General features: G+C 35.3%; 1 long non-coding RNA gene across 1 annotated transcript; it reads right to left on the bottom strand.

Moving 5' to 3' along the window:
* Nucleotides 1-12,199: 12,199 nt before the first annotated feature.
* LOC131278333 (uncharacterized) lies at nt 12,200-12,910 on the bottom strand. The gene is made up of 2 exons (XR_009185676.2): nt 12,771-12,910; nt 12,200-12,346 (listed from the first exon to the last, which is right to left on the bottom strand). It is a non-coding gene; the product is annotated as an uncharacterized lncRNA (long non-coding RNA).
* Between the last annotated feature and the right edge of the window lie 1,021 nt (nt 12,911-13,931).

Genomic DNA, 13,931 nt, shown 5'->3' with positions numbered 1-13,931 from the left:
CAAATTATTCATCCTTTCTGTGCTTCCACTACCTTTTTAGATAAGCATAAGATAACAATACATTTATCTAATGGGTCTACAGTAAGGATTAAGTGGTTTAACACATTTATACAACTTAGAAAAAATCCTGGCACCTGATAAGAGGCTAAAATATGTTAGTTATTATATTATAATAATTAAGTCAGAAAAAATCAATAAGGATAAAAAGGGAAACTTCATAATAATAAAATCAGCAATACAGCTGGAAGATATAAATAGTGAACATCCATGTTTATAATTAAGACTTCACGTATATAAAGCAAACTATGACAGAATCACAAATATACAATTTTCCCTACATGCAAATGGCATTTGTATATAAAGACAACCCAAGAAAACATTTAAACTATTAATACCAATAACCTAGTTCAGCAGATTTTCTAGGTGCAAGATTCGTTGTACAAGAACCAATAGGATTTCTATACTAGTAGTTCCCAAATAGAAAAGTTATAGATTTATGTACTATAGGAACTCTAAAACAAAAATTGTCTAGAAATAAATCTAATAAAAAATGCACAACTCTTTTATGAAGAAAATTTCAAAACATTATTGAGAGATATAAAAGAAGTTTTGAATATTTGGAAATGTACACCAAGCTCAAGGATAGGAAGACACAGTATCACAAAGATATTGTGGAAGCAATAATGTAAGCCTCCGCTTTAGAAAGGAATTACTAAATCAGAACTATAGTAAAAGATTCATCTATGATTAAAGTAAACTTATGAAGCAAAGTATTTCATCTAAAGTTAGTGTTCCAAATAAACTTTAACTTAACTATCCTATACGCTCATAAATAATAGATTTACTCTGTTGTATTTTTTGACATTCAAAATAAAGAGTTACGGAGCCTGTTGTCAAATTGTTTTATTCCAGGGCTGATCTTTAGTCAGTAAAATGCATTTGCATTTATAGAAGTGTTAGTAGATATTATTAATAGATCACATTTATTTTAAATCCCATGAGATATAAAGTTACATAAAACTTACTGAATTTTAAAAATTATTTTCTTACCTGAACTAAGATATTTATTCATCAATGCCATAAAAGCTAAAGGCAGCTTAGTGCTTAGTATGTTATCTCCCTATGCAATTATTTAGAAATAAACATTGTTAATAGTTCCTAAAATCAAAATAAAACGCAGAAGGTATTCTTTCAAAATGGCAATTCTACATAAAAATAATCTATAAATTTGATGCAAGTTCAATTGAAATGCCAATGGAGGGTGTCATGAATTTTAACAAATCTAAATTCCAGCAAAGAATGAAAAAGCAAGAGACAAAGTAGTAATGGACGAAACTGAAACTGTAGCACTGATGTGGAGAAAATGGCCACAGTAGTTGCTCAGGACAGGGAGAGGGAAGAAGAGATGTGATGAGGGGGCATTTTCGGGACTTGGAGCTGTCCTAAATGATATTGCAGGAACAGACGCTGGACATTATAAATCCTGCCATAACCCACTGAATGGGCTGGGGGAGAGTGTGAACTACATCCATGTGGTGTAGCATCGCTCCAAGATGTATTCACCAAATGCAATGGATGTGCCACAATAATAAAGGAGGTTGTTGATGTGGGAGGACTGCGGGTGGTGAGGGGTGGAGCATGTGAAAACCTCTTATATTTTTTAATGCAATATTTTTTGTGATCTATGTATCTTCAAAAAAATACAATTAAAACAAAACAAAACTGAAGGAGAAAAAAAAAAAGCCAAGGCAAACCTGAAAAGAAAATGCGAAGGGGAGGACTTGCCAGCTACCAATAGTCATTACAACGCCACAGAAGAAAGTACAGCATGATATTAGGGTAAAGAAAGACAACTAAGACAAGGGAAAGAAAAGAATTAGTAACACACATTTGTACATACGAAAACGGCCTTTATACATGACAAATCAGAGGAGAAATTTTAGAGTGTTGATAAAATGGTTTTGAGACAACTTTGAGATGAATGAAAGATAGAAAGAGAAATGTAATTATATATCTAACTCACATCATGCCCAAAAGATTAAAGACCTCCAGTGCAGAAAAAAATGAACACTTTTATGAAAAATGAAATTTAGAAAAATATCTTTATTAACAGAAACAGATTTTAAAAAATGTCAACTATGCCTGAAGGAAATGCTCGTGTTCAAAACATAGAAAATAATTTAATAAATACAGCCACAGAAGGGGGCAAGATATTTTCACTTCATAAAAACAACAACAACAAAAAGACGGGTATAAGTCAATAAGGAAAATCAAATAATCTATTACAAAAATGGTCAAAGTATACGGGAAATTAATTAAGAAATCAAGATAGCAAATATATCTGTGAAAGTTGCTCAATCTCATTAGAATTTAAGATTACACAAGTTTGACAATAATGAAAAATAATCAAATACCCATCAGATTGTCTAAATGTTAAAAGTTTTGGCAAGACCTTGTAGAAACAGGTAATCTCACTCGCTGCTGATAGTAGTGAAAAGTGCTATGGCCACTTTGGAGAACTAGTAAAATTGACTGAGCCACTCCTTTTCTACATACTTATGCTAGAGAAACTCTGATGTGTGATCACAAGAAAACTCACTGCAGTATTTATTTTTTTATTTTTTTATTTTGAAATAATTATAGGTTCACAGAAAGTCGCAAAAATAGTACAGGGAAGTTCTCTATACATTTCATCTAGTTTCCCACAACAGCTATATTTCACAAACTATAGTATAATATTAAAACTAGATAACTGAAATTAATATAATGTGTGTGTAGTTCTATGTGATTTCATCACATGTATAGGTTTGTTTAACCACCACTGCAATCATGATACAGGACTATTCCATCATCACAATCATCTCCCTTGTGCTGCCCTTTTATAATCTCACCCATCCCTTCTCTTTCATCTACCATCTCTAAACCCTGGCAACCAGTAATCTATTTCCCATCTCTATAATTTTGTAGCTTCAATAACATTATATAAATGAAATCATGCTCTATATGACCTATTTAGATTAGCTTTTTTCACTCAGCATAATTTATGTCTTTGAGATCCATCCAAGTTGCTGCATATGTCAATAATTTGTTCCTTTTTATTGCTGAGAAGTATTCCATAGTATTAATTTACTACAGTTTGTTCCACCATTCATCTATTGGGAGGCATTTGGGTTGTTTCCAGTGTTTGGTTATTACAATTAGAGCTGATATAAACACTTGTGTACAAGTTTCGGTGTGGATGTAAATTTTCATTTCTCTGGGGTAAATGCCCAGGGGTACAATTGTTGGATTGTGCGGTAACAATAGATTTAGATTTTTTAAAGGAAACTGACAAACTATTGGCCATGTATTTACTCTAGAAAAACTGTCATAAGTGATCACAAGAAAATTCACTGCAGTCTTTATTTAATAACAATCATTGTAAACATTCTAAACATCCATCAGAAGACTGGAATTTTTAAAATTGGTTTATTCATACAATGTAATATTATAAATGTCTAAATGAATCAATCAGAGATACATGGTTACTATTAGAAAGAATAATTTTGAATAAAAACCAAGTGTCAAATATAGTTCTATATACGTTAACTTTGTAATTTCATTGTTATAACTCCTTTTGTAGCAATTGTTGAAAAACATAAGTGGGAATAATAAAATATCAATTTCAAGATAGTGATTATCTCTTGAGAAGGAGGTCAGCTCAGAATGGTAATTCAATGGGGGATTCAGCTCCAGATTTCTCTGTAAAAATCCAGTACAGAGGAAGGGAGTGAAAACACCAAACTAGAAGTAGGGAAGTCTGTGTGCGAATGGTCTTTCCCCTTAGAGTCCTCCACTAAAGAGATGCTCATCCCAAGAAAGAAGAGTGCAAGCTCTTCTGCATTGGAATTGAATAAAATGTCTGAGGTGAATTAAGTCATATCTTATGATTTAGGTGCTAAAGTCTCCGCCCATGAACCCCAAAACAAATCTTGCCAATTGCAGAGCTTTAACTGTGTATGTAACATGCTCAAAGTTAGACTTTCTCTTGAATTATATTAAAAAATGAATCCATAAACAAGGATCAATAGGCATCTAAAAGAAAACCTGCAATATGAAAGAAATAAAATATGATAAATAGATACTAAGGATCATGAAAGAAGCAATTCATAGTAAACACTATCCTAATTAGTATCTTCAGAAAAATTTGAGGCTATTTTTACACATAAAAAAAAGAACAGGATGCTATGAAAAGCTAATATATTAATAGAATAAGAATGCTCTTGTTTATGGAAACTATGATTGAAGAAAAAAAAAGGTATCTGAAGGGCTAGAAAATAAAATTGAAGAATTTTCTCAAAATATAGACCTCAAAGGCAAAGAGGCCAAAAAAATTGACACAGATGATCCAAGATCTAACATGACTAAACTTTTTCAGAAAGAAAAAAAAGAGAAAATGGAGGATAGAGGTGCAAAGAGAATAATCATAGTGATGATGAGTGACCTGATGGTAGGAAGGCACTGATGGTGCTGATTCCAATGGCAAAAGGCAAGCAATAAAGATCTAACGAGATTCATGAGATGCTGTGACCTTGTCTAGGTTCTCTGCTGTCTGGTTTTACTGATTCCCACTTAGTGGCTTCCCAGCCTTTGTGTCCATTCTACAATAATATATTCCTAATATTTTCCTTTTTTTGTTTAAATTACCCATAGTTATTTTATGTTCTTTGTAGATCTCTGGAAAAATCTCAAAGTTCAAATTACTCTGAAATGTATGTGAATAAGAATGCAAAGTTTAATCACTGTGCCTCATAAAGGAACATTGTAATGATCAAGACTATGGTACATGTTCCCACTTTACTTGCAGGAAGCTAGATTTTTAAAATCTGGGGTGCAAATGGGGAAAATCACTTTCCCTACCTTTCATAAGGAGAAGCAGTTTTCTGACTCTTGCAAATACCCCCACAATGGGTGATCTCCTAAATTAGGAAAGAAGTTTGTATACTGGGTAGTCAACAATAGCAACAAACCCATCCACCCACCAAACACACCCACTACAGCATTAAATACACATTTGTTAATAAATGAACAAGTTTTAAAATTAGAATTAAATGTGAAAATATAAAAAAAGAACAAAACAATGATAACTTGTTTATCAACAGATAAACCAAATAGAATTTTATTTCCATTTCTTTCTCTTTCAATATTACTGGAAAATGTTGTTGAATATGTTTCAACCTTTGAGAAATTATGTTTTCAATTGAAACATGAAAAATATGTGGGAAAGAGAATACATACAGTAAGATATAAAGTAAGTTATAAGTAAATATACACACATGTCTGCCACACAAATATATATATATGTGTATATATATATACATATATACATATATATAGATGCATGTGCATCTTTCTATATATATTAGAGATAATGTGACAACCTATATATGAGGCTCCATAGAAGCATATAGGAATATAGAGAGAGAAATATAGGAGGAATATTTACCCATAGCTTAGATCTATAAAACAAATTGTGTGGCATTTGTCTTTGGAGTTCTTCCCATATGTAAAATGTAAGGTTTCATTTAGATAAACTGAAAATCTAAAAGTCTGTGATTCTTAGTGGGAGAGTGCATGAGTGTATATTGTGTGCATGTGAATACAGCAGGGGTGAGTGCGTATCCAAAACTACCTTGGAATTTATAATGGATGTTTTTGGTTTTCATCTACTTAGCAACTTTACCCCTTCTGCCTGGTAACGCACCCCTTTCCTTAGGATACTGAATTTTCTCCAATCCAACCAATTTGTTGTTACAGTACAGAGCAGCACACAGACAACACTGGTATGCCTAACTATAGTGCCACAGCCCCAGGCCACTCTGCGTGGTCCAGGAGTAAGGCACGTTGCCTGAGCAGGATAACCTACATCTTTCGGTAGGATTACTTATACTAAAGTGGGAAGAAGACCGCTCTTCCCTCTGTAACTAATAAACTTGCTATGACCTCCCCTCTACCCATCACCCTTGTGATATAGAGGAAACTCTCTGAACTGAAAAGAGAATGTAGCTATAAACCAGAGAAAGGCTAAAATGAGAAGAGGAGAGAAAGAGGAAGAGTGCTGGTAACTCTCTTGGGGTCTCTAGCTCCACCCCTATGGATGGGCCAGAACAGCCTCTTTTTGGCTTAAGTTAGATTACACAGCATTTCATTTGCTTACAGGTAATAGTACCATTTAGCTTTGTATTCATGGTACAAGCTGATTGCACCCTATGTTTAGTTTTTAGCCTCTATTGCCATGGTAGTTAAATTCTATGGGCAGTAGAAGCTCAGAGACACAAAACAAGTAGGAGGAGTTGGATGTTTGCTATTAAACCATATGAAATTAAGTCATTTAGGTTATCTTGGACACATAAAGTCACATATTAATCAACCAGCATTTTGATTGGTGCATAGTAGGTGCTCAATAAAGAGTTGTGTCCCTTTGGTAAAAGTTTTTGAAGATAATACAAAAAATGGAATAGCCCTTCTCGAATATGTAGACATATTATTATCATTAGTCTCTAGCTCAGTTTGAAACTTAAAAATTTGAGTTTAGAATCATGGAAAATGAACATCTTTTCTGGTTTTCTAAAATTATAGATGCTACTTAAATTCTTTCTTCATAATATCAGAATTTGTCAATATATTATCTCATTAGTGGAGTATATATTATGTGAGTACTTTTCCACTACAATTTTTTCCCATTTTCTTAATTTCTACTTTTTTATATTCTTATTATACAAGCATCATATAGTTTAAATAATCTATAGAAAATTCATCCTTCATATAGTGTTCTATCGATGCATAAAAAATATTCATGGATATACTGGAGACAGGGGAAGCAGAGAAGAGAATATGAAATGAATTTGAAATTGAGGACTTTGAAAATGCAATGTTTATTTAAAAGTGCATAGTAGAAAATTCTCCTAAAATAGCTACCCACAAACTAACCATTCCATTCCCCACCCAAGCAATATATGACCTCTCAACAAAAATATCTTGAGATAATATTCACACTGGAAGTCAGGAATTAGTAATTTTCCACCTGGTTCCCACATTGACCAATAGAATGAATTATATGGATGAATCATATTCTGAATCTCGTTTATTCATCTGATTGCACTATAATAGTCCCTATGGGTTAAAATCAATAAGAAGAGAATTCAGCGATTCAGATCAGGGTCAGAGCAATGCAAAGAAGTTAAGGGAAGGATTTCTTTGGTATCTATGAAACTTCCTTGTGATCTCCCCTCTTCCATCACCCTTTCCTTTTCCTCCCTTCAGTTAGACTAGCCCTAGCAGGAACTCAGTATAGGTTAGGTCCTTTCTTCACTTCTTTGCTCCAGTGCCTAATGCCTTCTACTCCGTGGCTACCCTGGGCCTCGTACTGTGGACTCCCACTCAAGCCAAAGAAATGTCCCTGGGCAAACTCCATGATTCAAAAATATCTTTTTCATCCTCCTCTATTTATTCAGTCTTATTATTTTGCTTTGCCACATGGGACTATAGCTTCTGTTAGGTATTAAATGTAATTAACAAGTTTAGAATGTCACCTTTCCAAAGTACATTTTCTTTTTCTAAAGATTTATTTTTTTGTTTATTTCTCTCCCCTTCCCCCCCCTACACCCCCCACCCCCAGGTATCTGCTCTCTCTGTCCATTCGCTGTGTGTTCCTCTGCGACCACTTCCATCCTTATCAGCGGCACCAGGAATCTGTGTTTCTTTTTGTTGGGTCATCTTGCTGCATTAGCTCTCCGTGTGTGCGGCACCATTCCTGGGCAGGCTGCACTTTCTTTCACGCTGGGCGGCTCTCCTTCTGGGTTGCACTCCTTGCGCGTGGGGCTCCCCTACGCGGGGGACACCCCTGCCCCTGCGTGGCAGGGCACTCCTTGCGCGCATCAGCACTGCACATGGGCCAGCTCCACACGGGTCAAGGAGGCCCAGGGTTTGAACCACGGACCTCCCATGTGGTAGACGGACGCCCTAACCACTGGGCCAAGTCCGCTTCCCAGTACATTTCATTTAATAGCATGATTGAAAGGAATTGGTATCTAACAGGGGGACTTGGGAGACCAAATGGAGATTTCAGGCTAGTAAGAGGACTATTTAGGGAACGTGGAAAACAAAATAATTTAGATTTACATAGAGCCTACTCAACTCTAGTCAAACATAGGATTTTAGTCAATGACAAATCATTGTAAAACTTAAAATCTTGATAGAGCATTTCATTAATATGCCCAGCCTACTAACTTGTCCATCAATTTTATTGTCATTGTATAAGCTGGAACTTGGACTAGTTTCCTCTCCTTTTTTATTGGAAGGGGGATGTCAGGGGAGTCGTGTGATTGGGGGAAGGGTTGTGGCTCCAGCAGGCATGATAGAATTTCAAAATTGTGTCTATAACTGGAGGGAGAATATGCTTGCAGGTATTCCAAGTCATAGCTCTCTCAAAGATCTTCCCACATGGCTTGCTTAGCTTTTACTTTCATTTTGTATTAAACAAAAAGCCATTTGAGGGCCATTTAATGTTCTGGGTTGTGTTTTCCAATACCAGATAAAAGTTAAACAGATGAACCATTTAGGGGGTAAGGATTGGGAAATCCACGGCTGCTAAAATGCTTTAAAGTTTCAAAACGGTTTTGTTTTTTTTAAACCCATTTTCCATGTTCCAGCAGCTGTGGGTTTTCCCAGGCTCCCCCTGTGGCTCAAAAGGGAGCTGCTTAATGCTTAACAGATGAGCCAATTGAGTTTTTAAATGCAAAATTAAACTTAAAGTGCACAAAGAGCACAGGGGAATCCACAGCCAAGAATAGACTGAAGGAGGAGAGTGTGCTGCTGTGAGCACCGGGGCTGTAGGGCAGCCGCAGCCTATTCTATTACAACCCCCAGCAAATGGGAGGATGGTGCAGGCACATTTATCATTTAATCATTCCTCGTACAGCCTGTAAATTACACTTCACATTGCCAAATTTTTTTACATTACCCTGGCTTTAGGTTTATTTGTATATGTCTATATTCCTTTAGGATCAGGGGGAAAAAAATACATGGATAGACTCTTGAACACGAGGATAAATACGTTTTGCTCTCTGTTAGGTTTGTTCTCTCAGTGATGGTGAGAGAAGTTTGGTCCCCTCAGCATTCTTTTTCCTGAACTCCCTAGGTGCTTAATTCCTATGCCACAGACACTCAGAATGGTCTAGATTCTTAGAACACACTGCTTGGAATGTGAGGAGTCAGGACAACTATGAACTTTAGTTTAGACACAATTTTCCAAGTCTCTCGATAAACTGTTTTGTCATTCCTCTAAATATCTGAACATAAAAAGCAAGCACAGGTCTCTGGTGCTTAAAAATAAGATTCAGGAAAAAAGATTTTGCCAACTTTGTTAAAAGTCTTCTCATATTTCCTTCAAAACAAATCATTCTAACACCTTTAAAACAATTCTTCATTCCAACTGTTTAAGCGTTTTTACTTAAGAGTCTACAAACATTATCCAGACTAAAATTCCAGGGGTGTGATTTCATTTACTGAAGATGATAAAATTAAATAAGAGCCCAAATTATGGAAATCTTTTTGGACTCCAACCTCATAATTTCAATAAGTTTTTCATAGAAATATATCCACTGGCCTTCCAGGAAGGACTGGAGCCCCAGAGCAGCTCATCAGACTCACACAACCTCCCACATTTCTGGCTAATACATACGGGATAGCATTTTGAGAGGTAGGTCTTTGTCTCTGGTGCATTTTGATAGGCTTTGAGGAATTTTTGAACAATCAAAAAAATGCTAAGAAATGACAATCCTATGGGAAAATTGTTCAGTTCTTGCATTTGTATCCAGCTTTAAATCTGGGAAAATATTGGAAATCCTTGAATAGCTTACTATTTTGAGAGTAATCAAAAATCACATTAACATGCCAACAGAAACTTCTCCTTAGGATATCAAGAAGAGGCTCCTAGAAAGATTCAAGTTCACAGTTAACGTATTAGCAATTCCAGCAATGACTAGTAAAGTAACAAGTTTAGATAAGGTTTAAAAGGTACACATCATAGGCACACACACATCAGTATGTATATGTATGTATACACACAACTCCAAGCTAATATATAAAACTTTCCAATCTTATCTAAGTTGCCTATTCAACTACAAATTACTCTGACTTTTTTACCTCTTAAAATTCTCAAAGTAAAATCTTATTTTAAGGTTTGAGAACTATCACCCACTCCTCTCATCCCCTGCCAAAAATGAAAAAAAGGAAATAAATTAAAAAAAAAGAATTATAAAACCAATCATTATCATTTGGTCTGAACCTTCTTTTTGATACTTGTCAATTCTTGATTAATGTAAGAATTATTTGACCTTAATCATTTAAATTTAAAGAGTTAATTATGTAATGGCAACTTCTAGATTGGGGATGACTATTCCTATATTGTATTTGTGGCTGTATTCAGAGATTGGTACCTCTTAGACAATCAGATCCACTGGAGTCATTGACTGCATTCAGCATTGTCATTTTGCCGGAAGGAAGGATACTGATGAGGCTGGGCTCCTGTTCAAGCAATCGTATGGTTAATTGCTTTAGTGTGAACCTAGCCATGGTGATTAAAGCCTAAGATTTGGGTTTAGGTAGAGCAGAGCTTCCATGCTTCACGGGATTCCTTGGTGAATCTAGTACTCTCCAGGCTTTGCGAAAATGTGCTGAGGCATCAGCACATTTCCCTGAGGAACTGCAGTGTTTGGGGGATCGCTCAATCATTAGACCATATTCGAAGAAACTGGGTTCATTTGAATATGTAATCATTGGATCACATACTCATATATATGCAGCCTCTTTGAAAGGATGATCATCAGAATGCAGATTTAAATAAACAAGAACATATTCCAAACTTGACATATTATGTGCTTGAATTTAATGTGAATCCGCACCGACCCTCAAAGCATTTTATACCTGTCATCTAATGATCACATGCCTATTTATTGCTACTGGTATTCTTTTCATGGACTTAAATTTAACAGAAAATCTGTTCTGTTTTCTAATAACATACTATGAATTACCTTTTCAAAACCCAAATTTAGTTATTTCTCACAGAATTTGATTAGTAACATTATAAGCCACATTTACACACATATCACATATATACGCACATGTACACATGTGTGAATATATTCCTAAAATAGATTTAACACACATAGCACTTCTAATTTTTGTTTAACCTTTTTCCTTTTTTAGTAAAATTACATAAGCTCCAAATCATTATCCTTTCTCCCCCCCCATGAAATATTGGCTTCAAAGTTCAAGTTTTATAAAGAAATTCTAAATCATTAAGCAAATAGAGTACTATTCTTATTTATTTTAAATTGCCCAACACACTTTTGGTGCTTTCACAAGTGGAAGCTAACATGCACTGATGCATAAAAAAACAGCCATCCATGTTCCACTAATTCAAGTCCAATACCATTTTGAGGAGATTTTTAATATACTCATGGGAGTCACACAAGGTAATTGATGATGAGTTCAAAGAACTTGCATCCTATTTATCTTAAAATCTATCCCATAATCTGTTACTACATTATCAGATATAAAATCATTCTGTCAACTGTAAAAGCAAAGAAGTTTCTTTTTATTTTTATTTCACTGTATTTATTGCTCCTATACAACCTCATAAAAAAAAACCTGTGCATATATAAAGTATTTTAGAATCCCTACTTCCTTAGAAATAGCTACAGCTAATAATAGTCATCCTTTTAAGAAATATTAGCAGAAAATGGGGGTATATTTTGGTATATTCTTCATGATTTTGCATTGTTCTCCAAACATTTGCCTTCATTCTCAGGGTGGATCTCTGAATCTTAATGGATGCATCACGTGCGGAAGCTGGGAGCACACAAGCCATGTTTGGCACATACATTCTTTGTAGGGAAAATTGTTACACAATGCATGCTGTATCAAGTGTTTTATTTAAGAAATGGCATTTTTCCTTTCTCTTTTAGACCAGTTTGAGTTGATATCTCCTACCACAGCAAAAAGTTCCTCATAAAAGTGTTAAATATTAAAACAGATTGAGAAATAATAGAAAGCCATAACCTCTATTCCCTAATGCAAAAAATCAAATATGCAAATATGAAAATTAGAGGACCCCGCTTCTTTCCCCCCCTCATCCAACTGATTAAATTGTCACTGCTGGAGATTATATGGGGTTTTATTCCCTTTACAGCCATATTCAATTGGACAGACAGAAAAATATATTGCCACAGACGAGACCCACCACCTGGGTACACTGTGCTTCCAGTTGTCTGCAGAGGTCTTGTCCAAAACTTTGCAGCTACCCCTTTAAAAAAAGAAAAGTATTAGATGTGATCATTCGTTACTGCATGGTCATTCGACACTGCATGGTCTCTAAAGTCCCTTCGAACTTGAAGATTCCAGTAAGACCAAAACTCATCCTCCCACAAGTGGACACTAACCTGCAGTTTACTGTCCCATGTAAGGAAACCTTCATTACACCCCCTTTTGTATCTATGCTACAAACATCTCATTCCTTTTCCATGACAGTGTTGCATTAAAAGGAAAATGAAGAAGAAGCCAGAGACTCTTTTCTTTCGGTGTTTGCAATTTATTTCCTCCTAGTTGGTCGGTGAATTTATTTCCTGACTAGTCAGTTTTGATGCTGAACCCCCTTTTTTCCAATTGCCCCTTTCCAGGTGGAAATATTCAATTCTTGTAAAAATCAGATTTAGAAACAGAAGGATTACCTTTGCCTCTCTCATGCCTTGCCACGATTCTGAACTGGTTTTCTCCGTCTTCCTTGGTGCAGCAGAAGTTAGTGCTCGGTGACAATGTCGCCTGCTTGTGCACTCTGCACTGCGGGCTGAGCAGAGAGCTGCCTCCAGCTGCAGGCGAGGGCCCTCAGTGTTAAGGACGCACAGAACTAGTTTGTTAATGAGATCGTTTCTTTGGTGCATAGAGATGTAACCGCAAGCACAGGGAGATTTTACAACTAATAAAGGTGGCAGGGCATTGTTTTTGAACTGGAGCATTCAGGAGAAAAAAATGACACCCAAAAAAATAGTAGTGAGCAGATGCTTCATTGTCGTGACAAGTGAACAGGAACAAGTCTATTTGCCTCTAGATTTGTAGTAGATATGCACACGTTACTTGACTATAGAAGGGTAAGAATTGATCCCCATAGAATTTTTAGGTGGCTTGATGTGTGGTTGGTAATGTTTTTGTTGTTGCTCTTTTATCCTTTGAGCAAATTGACACATACAGATGTTTTATACTAGATAAGATCTGTATTGTATGTTATAATTGCAATAGAAAAATCAATCTTCTTTGATTGGGTGAATGAGTAAACAATCGAGTTTCTCACGTCTAGTATCCAGATAGGTAAGGTAGTATCCAGATAGATAATACAATCCCTGGTTTCTCCATGCCAAAAAAACACAAAATTCCATATGCTTTTAAAAACACAGACATATATCATGTTTAAAAATAGAATTATTTTAAGAAGTTTGAAAATCATTGTTTTCTAACATAGTGTATGCTGTTTTCCCATCATAAATCTGCTCAAGTCAGATATCTTTTTGCTGTCAAAATTAAAAGCAGAATTTTGTATATTCTCTTGGTTCAAACATATGTAGGCTTCAACCCTTTATTTTGTGCTTCTGTTTGCTTTTTTTTTCTGTCTTTCTCATGTCTCTTTGTTTTTCTTTTGTCTTCCTCTCAAGACTTCCCAGGGTTTTTGTTTTATCGCATTGTTCCTTTTTCATTGTTCCACTAGCCTTTGGCAAACGTTCCAAATTTAATCTAATTTTGGTATTTTTGTTTAATCACCCCACATTTTATATAGCCACTTTTCCCCCTCTGTTTTTCTGGGGTATTATTTTTGTGTGTGTGAAAAACACAATTCAAAA

The sequence above is a fragment of the Dasypus novemcinctus genome, chromosome 4 (assembly GCF_030445035.2).
Source record: "Dasypus novemcinctus isolate mDasNov1 chromosome 4, mDasNov1.1.hap2, whole genome shotgun sequence".
NCBI classification, from domain to species: domain Eukaryota; kingdom Metazoa; phylum Chordata; class Mammalia; order Cingulata; family Dasypodidae; genus Dasypus; species Dasypus novemcinctus.
Note: the sequence above shows the minus strand (reverse complement) of the source record. Positions and strands in the feature narration are given on the sequence as shown.